Source organism: Physeter macrocephalus, chromosome 11 (assembly GCF_002837175.3).
Source record: "Physeter macrocephalus isolate SW-GA chromosome 11, ASM283717v5, whole genome shotgun sequence".
In the NCBI taxonomy this organism is placed as follows: domain Eukaryota; kingdom Metazoa; phylum Chordata; class Mammalia; order Artiodactyla; family Physeteridae; genus Physeter; species Physeter macrocephalus.
The window spans coordinates 82,147,891-82,163,437 of record NC_041224.1 but is presented as its reverse complement, the minus strand read 5'-3'; the positions used below and the strand labels follow the sequence as shown (position 1 = coordinate 82,163,437).

At 43.9% G+C, this 15,547-nt stretch overlaps 1 long non-coding RNA gene across 1 annotated transcript in view; it reads left to right on the top strand.

The window, feature by feature from the left end:
* Positions 1–11,377, top strand: part of LOC114487126 (uncharacterized) — a 23,780-nt gene extending 12,403 nt beyond the window's left edge. Inside the window, exons 3-4 of the long non-coding RNA XR_003681859.1 lie at positions 9,324–9,577; positions 11,347–11,377. This is a non-coding gene — a long non-coding RNA (uncharacterized lncRNA). The remainder of the gene's footprint in view (positions 1–9,323; positions 9,578–11,346) is intronic.
* Positions 11,378–15,547: the final 4,170 nt, after the last annotated feature.

Genomic DNA, 15,547 nt, shown 5'->3' with positions numbered 1-15,547 from the left:
TTTTTTTTTTTTTTTTGCGGTACGGGGGCCTCTCACTGTTGTGGCCTCTCCCGTTGCGGAGCACAGGTTCCAGACGCGCAGGCAGGTCCGGACGCGCAGGCTCAGCGGCCATGGCTCACGGGCCCAGCTGCTCCGCGGCATGTGGGATCTTCCCGGACCAGGGCACGAACCCGTGTCCACTGCATCGGCAGGTGGACTCTCAACCACTGCGCCACCAGGGAAGCCCTCTCCTCCCCTCTGTCTTTATCCTTGGGAAGTCTCATTCACCCCAATTGTAAGTCTTAAGTCGGTAAGTCATGTAAGTCTGGTACCACTTAGATGAGAATGGCACAGTCATTTATTTGTATGTCAACTCCACAGAACTTCTGAGCAATTGCCAACCCCCTCTTAGAACTCTCAAAGGCACCTCAAGATCAGAACGTCCAAAACCACACTTGTGATCTCTCTTGCTTCAATCTGTCAATTTCCAGGTTTCCCAAATCAGTGACTGACCCCAGTTTATAGGGGGAACACCTAAATATCATCCTCAACACTCCCCTTTCTCTCACTTCCCACATTTTATGCATGTGCAAGTCTTTTTGATTTGACGTCTTAGAGTTTCTCTCAAATCTGTCCACTTTGCTTAATCCCCATCACCACCACATCTGTAGGGCTGTGATTGTTATTTTGATTTTGAGCATCACCTGTCTTTTCCTCTACTGGAGGAGACCGGGAAAGCCAAGTATCCCACAAAGTCGAGGACAAGCAATGGATTTCATCTCTTTTCTCTAAGGATAGTTTCATTCAGTATGGTGGGAAACAATTCTTGTGGGATGGCTTGGACCACTCATGCAGGATGGCTTGAACCAAATTAGTCCAGGCTTCATTTTCTTTTGTGAGGTGGGATTGGAGTTCATCTCTTGCCGCTTACCAGAAAACTCTTCCTAAGGGTGTAGGCACTGCTGTTTCACGTGGATGACCTGACTGATAAGGATAGCAGCGAGAAATTGTATCAGTGTCTGTGGTACAATCAATTTTGCTTTCCACATTTTAAAAGTGAATTCATTTGCTCTACATAATAGTCTGGGCACATGTTTTCTTTGTTCATCCATTTACTCATTTGTCTGGGAAGATCTGTTTTGGGGAGTAATTTTTGCTTTATTGAGGAGACAGTGTAATCCATAATGAGAAATTTTCCATCTTCATGCTTCTGCTGAGGACTGTGTGAGTGTAAGAAGCGTGGTGATGAAGAATGGCAGAGCCTGTCCTGGTCCTCGACTTTGCCCCTTGCCTGAAGGGCTCTCTGGGAGCAGGTGTCAGAGCTCCCAACTCAACTTTGTGAGCTGAAACCTTGCTTTTTAGATTTGTTTATTTGTTTGTTTATTTATTTATAGGATTTTGTTATAAATCTAGATCCAAAGCACAAGTTTAAATCCTTAGTTTTCTTTTATTTAGCTGGAAGTCAATGTACAGTGTTTGCATTCAGACTACTTGGTTTCAAATTCTAGTTAAGCCTCTTACTTACTAGCTGTGCATTATGGGGCACATGACTTACCTTTTCTTTGCTGTGGTCTCCTCAAGTGTAAATTGGGGATCATAATAATACCTCATCGTTAGTGTAGTGAGGATTAAACAGGTTGGTGTGTGCTGTAGAGCACTTAGCCCAAGACCTTGTTTTTGGTGGCTATCTTTTTCTTTTCTTTTTTTTTTGACATCACTATCTTTGTTTTTTTCCAGTTTGTTCTTTCTCATCATCTTTTCTTGGCATACTGTTTCTATCTATGCCTCAAACATGGGCTTTCCTGAAGGTTCTATCCTTAACCTGTTTCTTTGTTTTCTTACTCAACACATATTTTGGAGGGTGATTTAATTTAATCTTGTGGTGTCAACTCTCCTTTCTTTGGTTATGACCCCAAGATCTGGGCCCCCAGCCCAGCCCCTTTACTGCAAAGCTGAGACCACATTGCTAGAGACCTGCTCGGTGTTTCCACGTGGATGTCTCTTGGGCACTTTTGAGTCTGAGCCCACCGTTCTCTCCCACCTCCTCTCCTTGACAACAGCAACTCAGCCTTCTCTTCCCCCCTCGGTGTCTAGATTCTAGCTCCTTAACATCCTGGACGTTGCCTTTGAACATGTGTCAGGCTCTCTTAATAATAATGATCATATTACTGTATGATTTCAATAACTTTTAAAAAAGTAAATCAGATAATAAAACTCTTATTCTTAAAACATGGTAAATAAAACTCTTATTCTTAAAACATGGTAATGCCTTTTAAATGCAAAAACGACTATTTCCTTTTGTCCACCTTGGCTACAAGTTAGAAGTTCCCAAGACCCCCTCCTCAGGTTCTATAAGTTGTTCACAGAACTCAGGAAAGCAGTTTACTTACTAGATTCCCAGTTTATTATGAAAGGATACAACTCAGGAACAGCTAGATGGAAGAGATGCACAGGGCGAGGTATAGGGGAAGAGTACAGGCTTCCATGCCCTCTCCAGGTGTACCACTCTCTCAGCACCTCCATGTGTTCAGCAGTCTAGACTCCAAAATCCTTAGGTTAGGGGTTTTTCTAAAAATTTTTTTAAAATTTTTATTTTTTATGGAGGCTTCATTATGTAGGCATGATTGATTGAATCATTGGCCATTAGTGATTAACCCAACCTCCAGCCCCTCTCCTCTCCTAGGAGGTCAGGGGTGGGGCTGAAAGTTCTAACCCTCTAATCTTGTGGTTGGTTCCCCTGGCAACCAGGCCCCATCCTCCAGGGGTCACCCCATTAGCGTGAACTCAGGTGTGGTTGAGAGGGGCTTATTATGAGCAACAAAAGATGCCTCTCTTTCCCCTATCACTCAGAAATTCTAAGGGTTTTAGGAGCTCTGTCCAGGGATTAGGGATGAAAGCCAAATATATAATACGCACCATATCATGGTATCACATCTTTTCTTTACATGTAAAGTGAAATAAAACTCTTCACTGTGGCCAACTGCGTGGTCTTTATTCTATCATCTTCCATTGGCTGAGTGTTGATAGACTCTACTGTTGATCCAGCCCAAGTGAAATAAGCACCAGGTGGAGAAATGACACTTTTCTCCAAAGAATAATGCTTTTGTGCCAAAAGCAGAGCTTCGAAATTGCTCACAACTTAGTACAGGACAAGAAATTACAGGCAATCAGAAATCAAGGTTAATCTTGAAAATGGACAGAAGAGGAGATAAATAGAACCATGAATAATTCCAGCATATCTCATAGCTTGTTGTTTACACGTCTGAAGAGTGAGGGAGATTCCCACAATTTCAGCTAATTGTCCTAATCCCTGACCTGAGAGTTAGCAGGGCCTGAATTTCATCTTGGCTTTCCCTTGAACAAGTCACTTTTTTTCTCCGAACCTCAGTTTATCCCCCTTTATAATGAGGGGGATTGGACTACATCACTGGTGCTTCTAGGGAACATTCTGAAAATTTGTGGGAACATTTCTGATTGTCACAAGGATGGGGCTGGGTTCTACTGGCATTTGGCGGGTGGAGACCAGAGAGTGACGGTATCCTGCACTGCACAAGGCATCCTGAGTCATGTCCCATCAACTTTTTTCTTCTTCACCTAGGTAAAAAACTTGTTTGTAATCACCTGGGCCTTGAACTCAGCTCTGTTTTACATATACATTCAAGCTATTGTTTCATGGTTATGCTGAATTTTCTAGAAAGGCAAATAACATGCAAATGGAAGAAATCATGTACTTTCTCTTGTTTGTAGCTCTGCAAAGAGTTGTTCACCATTATGAAAAATCATGCCACTGATGACAGCATCATTCCTAGTGTCTGAGGTACCAATACTGCTCTAACTCTGCACTTGTAGGCACTGAGCTCTTGTGATTCTATACTTATTGTTAATGTATTTATTTAGCTCTTATTTCAAAATGTCAGCTAGAAAGAAAAAACGTGGATAATATATCAAAACTAGATATAAGCTTCTGATTTATACATTGTCTTCTATCTGTTCACAAATACTTGAATGTTGAAATTCATCTTATTTTATTATAAATTGCTTTATTTCTCATTGTTGAGGGTATAGGGCATTATATTTATTTTTAAAGTTAAGTACTTAGGTAGGCTATACATCTGTAATTCCTTTAAGACTAGCAAAGGGGATATTGCAATATATGTGCTATAAAAATAGGATCTTGGGTTTAATAGGATTAGCACTCTTTGGACTGGGTACTCTTCAGTTCTAATAATTTAGGAAAATGAAATGACATCAAATAAAACAAAAAGGTCAGCCAGAACTCCTAACAAAAAGAATGAATAGCACAGTAACCGAAGAGACTGAATATGCCCTTCATAGGGGCAAGTCTCCCCCACCTGCCCCCTTCAAACAAATGCCAATTATATAACCCTCCATGTCTTCATCTCCACTGGGAGTTGAGTCCACCCTCATAATCTTCCCTGGCAACTGTTGCTAGGAGGATGCTGCCTCTCGAGCTGACCTTCCAAAGATTTGAGATCACAGCTGGTTGTTTCCCAGCTGCTGATGAGGAGATCAGATTTGCCCAGCCAGAGTGATGGAGAAACATGCAAACAGCACAAATAGCAACAACACATATAGGATGCCAGGGACGATATATAAGACTTGGTGATCAGGAGATGTTTGATTATTGCTTTCCATTCCTGGAAGTTTGGGAGGAAAAAAAAGACCATTACTAATCTCTGCATTGCATTTTTTTGTTATAACAGTGATGGAGACACTGCCAGGGAACTTGCTATTTTGACCCCTCTCATTAAACCTGTTGGCAGAGCTCATGGCTTTCAGGCAGGCAGTGTCCACGTTTCACTGCTTCAGCTTTGGCTGTTGTGTTCTTTTGATATCGCTGAATAGTGATAATGATTATGATAATGATAATGATAGCTATCATTCGTTGATACTTGCTTTGTTCCTGGCATTGTCCTAAGTGCTTTTCATGAATTGCCTCGTTTAATCCCCACGGCAACCCTATGAGGGAGGTATCACAAACTCCCCTATTGTACTAATGAAGAAACTGAGCAGAGAGAGATTAAATCTCTTGTCTAGTCCCACTTAGCCAGTGTGCACCAGAGTAGGATTTGATCTTGAGTCTGAGTGGCCCCTAAGCCCTCCACTTGTACCTCCTTTGTGTGCTGTGTTTCATCCACTGATTTTGATCATTTGCTTTTGTCCTGGCAGTGGCAGTGCATGCAGTAAGATCCATCCATCCATCCATCCATCCATGCATTCTTTACCACATGTGACCCAAACATGTGCTTGCTGCCAAGCTCACTGGGAACTTGGGTGAGTGAGACCCATGCCCTTTCCCAGGGAGCTGAGGGTCTGGTTCTGTGCAGAATTGAGCTTTCACTCTTTGAACCTGTTGGGTCTATGAAGGTGGGGCTATGGGGGGGTGGAGAGTGCCTGGGTGCACTCCACAGACTGTGGTGAGATGTTTGGCCACCCAGGTGCTCATGAGACACTGGTTGATTTTTTTTATCTTCCATCCTCAACTAGGGTTCCCATCCTAGGATACTGACAGGCTTAAGGAAAGGGGCCAAAATAGCAAGTTCCCTGGTAGTGCCTCCATCACTGTTAAAGCAAGAAAGTGCAATGCAGAGATTTGCAATGGTTTTTTTTTTCTTTTTTCTCCCAACCCTCCAGGAATGGAAGGCAATAATCAAACCTCTCCTGATCACCATGTCTTGTATATCGTCCCTGGCATCCTATGTCAAGGGGCAGAGCAAAAGTCACACTGACAGAAGTCAGCAGCCAACATTGGGGTCAAGCATTGCACTTCGTCTCATTTAATCTGCAGAACGATGTGGACTTGGCAGAATAGGCTCAGGAGGAAGATCACTGTTCCAAAGGGTCAGACTGGCAGGAGCACCTACCTCTGCAGTACCTGCTGTCCCCCCTTTACACTCTGCTTGGGTTCAGCTAGGCCTTCAACCCAGGCTGCCGATTCTTCTTTCCTTCCTTCCTTCCCCGCCCCCTCTCTCTCTCTCTTTCTTTCTTGTTAATTGAGATAGAATTCATATACCATAAAATTACCCTTTTAATGGCTACAATTCATTGGTTTTAGTGTATTCCCAAGATGGTGTAAACATCATTACCATCTAATTCCAGAATATTTTCATCACCCCGAAAAGTAACCCCGTCCCCATTAGCAGTCACTCTCCATTCCCCCACCTCCAGCTCCTGCCAACAACAAATCCTTCTGTTCCTATTGGTTTTTCTACTCTGGACATTTCATATAAATGAATGACACAGGATGTGACCTTTTGTGTCCGACATCTTTCAGTTAGAATATTTTTAAGGTTCATCCATGTTGTATCATGTGTCAATACTTCATTCTCTTTTCATTGCCAAATTATATTCCTTCAGATGGATATATATATATATTTATATATACACCACATTTTGTTTATCTGTTCATCAGTTGATGGACATTTATGTTGTTTTCTCTTTTTGGCTATTGCGAAGAATGCTGCTATGAACATTCGTGAACAAATTCTTGTGTGAACATATGGTTTCAATTCTCTTGGTTATATACCTAAGGATGGGATTGCTGTGTCATATGGTAACTCTATGTTTAAGTTTTTGAGGTACTGCCAAACTTTTTTCCAAAGTGGCCATACCATTTTATATTCTCAACGGCAGTGAATGAGGGTACCAAAGTTCCCACATTCTCTTTAATACTTGTTATTGTCCATCTTTTTGATTATTGCCATCCTAATGGGTATGAAGTGGTATCTCATTGTGGTTTCGTTTTCCATTTACCTAATGGCTAGTGATGTTGAGCATCTTTTCATGTGATCATTTAGGCTGCTGCCTCTGACTTCCCCTTGTTTCTGTTCAAGAGGCTTTGGGTCTAATAGAAGAGAAGTCGAAAACTCAGGTGGTTGTGGTAGAACCTCTGCTTGCAGACAGGAAACTACTTGATTAGACTAAGCAGAGGGCAACGAGTCAGGTGCTGGGAGATGCCTTTCTAGGTCTTCACTGAAGGTGCCCATGGGACAGCTCCAGTGACTTCAGGCTTCCCTTTGCCCACAGGCCCAGCACTAGAGGGTAACGCTCCGTCAGCTTCCCCATCGGGGTCTCTGTCTCCACTTATACCCACACTGGACCCAGAGAAGGGCCAGAAGCCAGGCTGGCTCTTTGGACTGAGCAGGGCTGAGCTGCCCATCCCTGTGGTCCAGGCAGTGGTACTTGTGTTTCTTTCTTTCTTTTTTCCTTTGTATGGACATCAATAACTTTAAAATTTTTTTATTTTAAAATTTATATATAGTATAATTCACTTTTTTGGTGTATAGCTTTATGAATTTTAACCAATACGACAATGAAGATCAAGAATAGTTCTATCAGCACCCCAAAATATCCTTCATGTTGCCCCTTTGTAGCCAGTGCCTGCTCCCTACACCCAGCACCTGGCAACCATTTCTCTGTCCCTATAATTTTGCCTTTTCCACCGTATAATATAAATGGTGTTCTACAATATGTAAACTTTTGGATCTATTTTTACTTAGAAAATACATTTGAAATTCATCCATGTTGTTGTATTTTTCAAGAGTTCCACTCCTTTTTATTGCTGAGAAGTAGTTTATTGTATGGATGTACCACACTTTGCTGGTCCATTCTCCAGGGAAAGGACATTTGGGTTGTTTCTAGTTTTTGGTGAGTACAAATAAAGCTGCTATAAACATTCAGGTATAGGTTTTTCTGTGAACATAGGTTTTTACTTCACTTGGGTAAATATCTGGGAGCAAGATTGTTGGGTCATATGGTAAATATGTTTAAATTTATAAGAAACCTTTCCAAAATGACTGTACCATTTTGCATTCCCACCAACAGTGTATGAGAATTCCCGTGGCTTCTTTTACTTCCCAATACTTGGTATTGTCAGTTTTAAATGTTAAAAAATTTAATTTAAGCCATCCTAATAGGTAAGAGATGGTATCTGTGGTTTTAATTTGCATTTCCCTAATGGCTAATGATGTTGGCTATCTTTTCATATGCTTATTTGCTATCCATAAGTCTTCTTCAGTGAAGTGTCGGTTTAAATTTTTTGCTCATTAAAAAAGTTGCACTGTTTATTTTCTTATTTTTGAGTGTTGAGAGTGTTAAAAATATATATATTCTGGATAGGAGTCAGATATGTGATCTGCATATATTTTCTCCCAGTCTGTGGCTTTGGAGTGACATGTGTTATTTCCACTTGAGACCCATTGGCTAGAATTAGTCATGTGGTCCCATGCAATCCCCAGGGGGCCAAGAAATGCAGTTCTACCCAGTGGCTGGAAAGACAGAGAGCTAGAGATATCTGGTGAACAGCAGGGATGACCATCCCACACACTGCTCTTACTGTTTCAGAGTCTGCTTAACAATAGTTCATGAACATTCTTCCATGTTAGCCAGCATTCCTTTATAGTATAGGGGCCAGCAAATGCAGACAATGGCCAGTTTTGGCCTCCTGTCTGTTTATCTTCAGCCTAAAAACTAAGTGTGCTTGTTACAGATGAATATTTGAAATCAGTTTGATAATAAGGAAAACTGTCTTTGAACCCCAATTCAGCAAATGTTATTAGTCCAAAAAGAATTAGATTATTCTCACTCATTGGCCTGTATTACAAAAAAAAAATATTCAATCATTAATGCATTTTTAATTTGTCAATAAAAAATTTGTGGAAATTTGTTTTCTCTCATTATTATGAGTACTACGCAATATCCTTGATTTTTGCCTCTTGGCCCCCAAAGCCTAAAATATTTACCCTCTGGCACTTGATAGAAAATGTTTGCTGAATCTTATTAGAATGGTTTTTCAGAGCTTCATGGAATTCCATAATGTTCTATATATGTGCCTCTTGTAACATTCATACATTCATATTGTTCAACTGCATTGTTTCTAGATTTTTCCTAGTTAAACAATGCAGCAATATGGATCCTTGTATACATGTCACAAAGATAAGCACTGATAATTCCTTAGAATAGATTCTTAGAAGTGGAACTGCTGAGTGAAAGGATGGGTACATTTTGCAGGGTTTGACTCAACATTTGTAAGTAATCTGCCAGAAGGCTGCCATTTCACATTCCCTCATCCAGTGGAAATATGTGCTTATTTACTTGACTGTCCTTTTTCCAAGACTGTTCGTTTAACTCTGTAACATCAGTAGTGATTTGATTGGGGATAAAATGTTTCCTTATTGTCATTTTAATTTGCTTTTTAAAAATTATGGATGAAGCAACACATACTTTTGTATGTTTTTAAGCCATTTGCACCTCTTCTTTTGTAATTGGCTTCTTCAAGTCCTTTATCTAGTGTTCTGTGAGATAATTTTTAATTCTTTTTTCAGCACCCCACAGTGCCCTGGACAAGTAGCTGAAAAGTTATTTGCAAGGCTGAATTAAACCCAGTGCAGCCATTCTTCAGGGGAGCCATCCAGCTACATTCTCAGACTCAAGGCAGATTGAGTCACTTTCCTCCGCTGTGTTAATCTGTACTGTGATTTTAAAAGAGACTCTCCTCTTCAGTCGGTGGATGGACTTCTCCTGCTTTGCAGGAAGACACAGTCCCATTGACCTCATCTGCCAAGGCTTGGGATTCAAGGTACGAACATACAGCTAAGAACGTTTGTACTTACAGATGTGTTGCAAAAAAGTCTTCTGGTTCGGGATTCATGAGAATTTCTTGGCTCCCAACCAGACCCAACTTCTAACAGTGGCAGATGCATGGTGGAATGTGGGGAGGATTCTGAGAGCACCACGTGGCTATGAGAAGCTTAGGGGGTTTTCCCCATGTGTCAGAAATGCAATCAAACCAATGTTTTCAGAAGTGGTAAGCTACAGATGGGGGTTAGGACAGGTGTCCCCTTGCGTCGCTGAGGATCCTGCAGTTCTCTCAGGAGTCAGAGATCATTAGTGGGGTGAAGGAGAAAGCCAAGTGTCTAGAGCTAGCCTGGCCCAGCCGTAGCCAGACCACCCTGTTAGTGGGAAAGCCAGGATCACCGAACCATCTCCTTTGCAGGTTCCAATCCTTGGGAGACCCCAGATTCATTTCCTTTGATGCTCATGGTGTTTAAGGCCATGCGTGGGTAGAAGAAGACTTTTTCTAACCTGTATCCTTGACACCACTGATTTCTGGACCTCAGTTTAAAAAATTTCCAGGCAAAACGTCCACCTTTGTTTTGGGTTATGTCTCCATCGATAGAGTTGTCACCTGCAATGCTGGAACACTGAGAGAATGGATTCCAAATGAGCCCTTGACACCAATTAGCAGCTTCATTTCAATTTCCTCGGGTTCGGAGATGTGGAAATATAAGGAAAGAAAGCACAGTCTTTGCTTTTACGGATCTCGCCGTGAGGTGGAGGGAACACGGCTTAACCAATGATTCTAGTACAGTGGGAGAGGAGTCTAGAGGTGTATGTCCAAGTTGTTCTGTGACCATTTGGAGGGAATGGGAGTGGAGGATGGTGGTTGGAGAAGGCTTCCCAGAAAAGGAAAACTTGAGTTGAGTTTAAAAAAAAAAAAAAAAAAAAAAGTAACCAGCCAAGGCAGTGGAAATTGCAGGTAGAGGGAAGAGTGGGTGGGTGAATGTAAGCGTTCAGTTACCCAGCAATCAGCTAACCCAAATATTTCTCAAATTAGGACATACCAGGCATTGCTCTTCATGCTATGTTACAATAATTTTAATTCTCTAAGTGAGTCTCAGTTGAAAGTTTTGGTGTTACTCAACTTAACTCTCTCCACCTTACCCCTTACAAATTTCCAGGCTGGTGGGAATGGAACTGTAAGAAAGGGGCTTAGTAGATTAAAAAAAAAAAAAAATCACTCCATTCCTTGTTTTCCTGGAAAGTTCCCCAGGAATACACTGCCAAGTCCAGGAAGATACACATGTATACAAAATATTTGCTGACCTCCATGCTCAATGCACCAGAGGCTTCTGTTAATAACACTCATCCCAGATCACAGTTCAGTGCAATTCAGCCCTGACCCCCATGCAAGAGAGTTGACCACTGACCTCATTACAATTTAGATTTTCGGGAAGGGGCTTGAAAACAAAATGAGATAATGCCCTGGCACAGTTGGGAGCCACAGCCCTGCACTGAGGGATGAAAGTTGGGTTGTTCTAGAAAGACGTTCAAATGATTAGAAGGATAAAAAAAGGCTCATCTTTGCAGAGCTCTTCACAGTTTAAAAACCAATCCCTTCACCCTGATGGAGGCCAGTTTCACGTTTATCTCCAATTTGCAGTGTGGAAACTGAGGCCTGGGGGAGACTGAATGATTAGTTACTAAAGGGCCAGGACCTGAACCTAGGCCTCTGGTTCTGGGTCTGATGTTTCCTCCCTTTTATTAACCTTACTGAAATCTCCACAGACAACATGTTTTCTGTAAACCTTGCTGGGACAGCGACTCTTCCATCTCTCAAGAACCTTCATCTCACTTTCCGGTAAAATGCCTTCTGAGTCAATAGTGTCTTACAATTTGTTACTGATTTCTTGATCCTTCTCTTCTAAATCCAATTTGGTTTTGCAATTCTATCAGAGCTTTTTTTTTTTTTTTTTTTTTTTTTTTGGCTGTACACGGGCTTCTCACTGTTGTGGCCTCTCCCGTTGCGGAGCACAGGCTCCGGACGCGCAGCTTCAGCGGCCATGGCTCACGGGCCCAGTCGCTCCGCGGCATGTGGGATCCTCCCGGACCGGGGCACGAACCCATGTCCCCTGCATCGGCAGGCGGACTCTCAAACACTGCGCCACCAGGGAAGCCCTGGTTTTGCAATTCTGAGGCTCAGAGTTGAGCCTAGGTTTTTAGAGCTTGTTCTCTGAATGTTGAGGAATTTCCTCACAGTAACTTTGGGGCAAGGCAGGAGGAAGTTCTTACTTGTATTGAGGGGAAAAAAATCTGTATTTGGGGGGTTCACTTTGTGTTTCCCTAATGCAAGACCTCAAGCACAACAAACACCAAGAAATAGGTCTTCAGAGTGGATAGGGAGGTGGGGAGAAAAGTAGGAGGAGCTGGTAAAAAAGCCACACTGGGCTTGGAGGGATAAGCACTTAGGAAGCAGGAAATGGCAAGCACAGGGTAGAGAGAGAGAGAGAGAGAGAGAGAGAGAGAGAGAGAGAGAGAGAGAGAGAGAGAGAGAGAGAGAGAGAGGGAGGGAGGGAGAGAGAGCGTCTTTATTCACGATGGCCCTCCCAGGGCCCAGCCCCGAGCCTGGCTCAGTACTTACCGAGGTGAGTAATTCCTGCTCAGTGACTGTGGGCTGAAGGGACAGGCATGCTGACTAGGGATTCTGGAAGCCCCTTAGGGAGAAGCGAGTCTGAAAGCAGGTAGGCTCAGTCATGGACACGCCCGGTCGTCCTAAAGTGCAAGTGGGTTGTAGAAACTAGAGGGACGACCAGGCTGATTCCACCACAGTGACCTCCCCCACCGCCATCTTCACCACCTCTCCCATGCTCCCCTGAGCTACCAATGCATTACCACCATCACCATTGATGGGGCCCTTGTGACGTGCCTAGCACCGTGCTAAAGGCTTTACATGGGTTTAATCCTCACAACACTTCTCCACAGTAGGAAATATTGGTCCTGTTTTCAGTGGAGGGGACTGAGGCTCAGGGCAGTGAAGTCATTTGCACAAGATCACACCCTAGAAAGCCGTAGAGTCAGGATTTCACCCCAGGCTCTGTGTGCTCCTGATGGGCAAGGTGGAGTGGTCCGGAAGGCTGCCCCACTGGGCACGAGATGTGTGCTGGGGGCTGGTGTTATGCACAACTGGGTCTGAGAGGCTTCTGTGGGCTGTGACCAGGCCTACCAATCTGTTCTTCCTTCCTTTTTCTAGTTTCCTTTCACATATTCTGGATCCTATGGTCTTTCAGGTCAGAGCAAATAAAAATGCTTTATGTCCCTTCTTTTCTAAGCTTTGGATGTTACTGTTTGCACACTGTTCTGGAAACAGACGGAGGCTGCTAGAAATCCCAGATGATAACTCAGACATGAAAGCTCTGTGAAAACACCCACGTAGCATAAATACCTCTGAGCATATGAGAGACAGAGAGGAGAAAGAGACAGAGACAGCGAGAGAGAAAGACAGAGAGAGAGAGATAGAAAGAGAGAGGCACAGAGACAGAGAGAGAAACAGAGACACATAGAGAGACAGAGAGAAACTCAGAGAGAGTGATATATAGAGAGAGACAGAGAGAGACACACACAGAAAGAGACAGAGAGAGCGGGACACAGACACAGAGAAAGACAGACTGAGAGAAAGAGACAGAAACAGAGACAGAGAGACACAAAGAGAGACAGAGAGAGAATGAGAGAGAACGCCTCATGACACCATTCATTGTTCATGCTTTTGGGCCTAGTTGTATCGGGACCACCCCTGGGCCTTCGGGTCACCTGAGCCAATGACTTCTCAATAGTTTCTGTTCCTTGAAGTTGAAAGAATATGATGAACAAATGTAAAGCACTTAGCTGAGTGTTGGGCCCCGAGTAAGTGCTTGAAGGATAGCTATTCTCTTCACGAACAAGAGCATCTCTTTGCCAGTTGTGACTCTGCCCAATGTCCCTGCAGCTCCCCAGCCCGTTTCACACTCAGGAGCGAGGGGAGGAGGATGCTGCGTTCTTCCTGGAGGAGCTGGGTGCTGCCAGCCTGCTCCCGCTGGACCTTCTCCGTGCCTGGATGGGATGTGTCTCCTTCCCAAAGAGTCCCCGCCTGGAGGGCAGAGTCAGGTGCGAACACAACACGTTGAAGTTTGTTGCCGGGTACACACTGTGAATTCAGGCACATTACGGCGTGGGTGGAAAGCACCCTGGAAACAGCTATTACAAAAGTAAAGCCCCCCCTGCGTTTATTTAAAGGGAGGCTCAGAGCACGGTGTTCCAGCGAAATGGGAGCTTGGTTAGGGTTCTGACCCGTAATCAATCATCTGGAAAAAGGCTTTGCGGGGGCATATTTGGCCTGAGAGGGAGGAGTTGAGCTGCCCTCTATTCTGGAGGCATAGAATCTGTTGAGGTTGTTGTGTGGAGACCTCGCTGTGGACTCTGCAGTGGAGGAGGGATTGGAGGCAGAGACGCGTTGTCTGTGGTCCTCACTCTTTCTTTTTTTGAGGACACTTCCCTCCTTCACTCCACCTAAGCTCCCTGGGGTAGCCTAGGGCCGCCGGAGTTTCAAGGGGACAACCTGAGTCTGCTTTCATCCCCGCCTCCATCTATGTGACCTCAGCAGAGTCACTAATTTCTTAGAGCCTCATCTATGAAGTGGGAATAATAGTAGCCCCCCCCCACGCATACCTCGCAGGGGTGTTGGAAGGACAGGAAGAAACAACAGTCATGAAAGTCCTTCAGAAAGAATAAAGGCCTGTTCCAAAGCCAAGGGTTGATTGTTAATTCTGTTGTTTTTATTTGGGGTAATTTTCCAGAGGTGGAGACCATCACCAGCAGCTGGTGGATATAATGCAAGTGGCTCTTTTATATGATCTTGACCTCTGTGACCTTGGCCAAGTTCTCTGGAGCCTGAATACATTTATCAATAAAATTGGGAAATAGTAATATCATTTCCTCCTGCTTATGACCATTTGCTATCAGAGCTCGAAGTCAGGCTGCAAAGCTGTGTTACAAACAGGATGTCACTGACTAGTGAACAAGCTGTAGGAAATGATCCAGTCCCCTACAGGGCTGCTCTCAGTGTGGGGACATCATAAGCTTTTTTTTTTTTTTTTTTTAAGGCTATTTTATTTTATTTTTTTGTACAGCAGGTTCTTATTAGTTATCTTTTTTTTTTTTTTTTTTGGCGGTACGCGGGCCTCTCACGGTTGTGGCCTCTCACGGTTGTGGCCCCTCCCGTTGCGGAGCACAGGCTCCGGACGCGCAGGCTCAGCGGCCATGGCTCACGGGCCCAGCCGCTCCGCGGCATGTGGGATCTTCCCAGACCGGGGCACGAACCCGTGTCCCCTGCATCGGCAGGCGGACTCTCAACCACTGCGCCACCAGGGAAGCCCTATTAGTTATCTATTTTATACATAATAGTATACATATGTCAATCCCAGTCTCCTAATTCATCCCCCTCCCCCTTCCCCCCCCTTGGTGTCCATATGTTTGTTCTCTACATCTGTGTCTCTATTTCTGGGGGGCATCATAAGCTTTTAAACATTTGTTTTACTTCATTTGTACTTTGTAGATTTTCCATAACAGCAACCTAAATTGCCCATAAAGTGTTACCTTTATAATTGGGAAGATTTAATGAAAATTCAAATCTGGGTCTGCGGTTTGTTTCCCAGTCTCCCTCTACTGCCCGCCAGCCTCCTTCCCAGGCAACCTTCCCCGGCCCCTCCCAGCCTGGCCAGTTCTGCCTCAGGCTCACTTGAGGGAGGCCGGCATGTGGGATCTTCCCAGACCGGGGCACGAACCCGTGTCCCCTGCATCGGCAGGCGGACTCTCAACCACTGCGCCACCAGGGAAGCCCTATTAGTTATCTATTTTATACATAATAGTATACATATGTCAATCCCAGTCTCCTAATTCATCCCCCTCCCCCTTCCCCCCCCTTGGTGTCCATATGTTTGTTCTCTACATCTGTGTC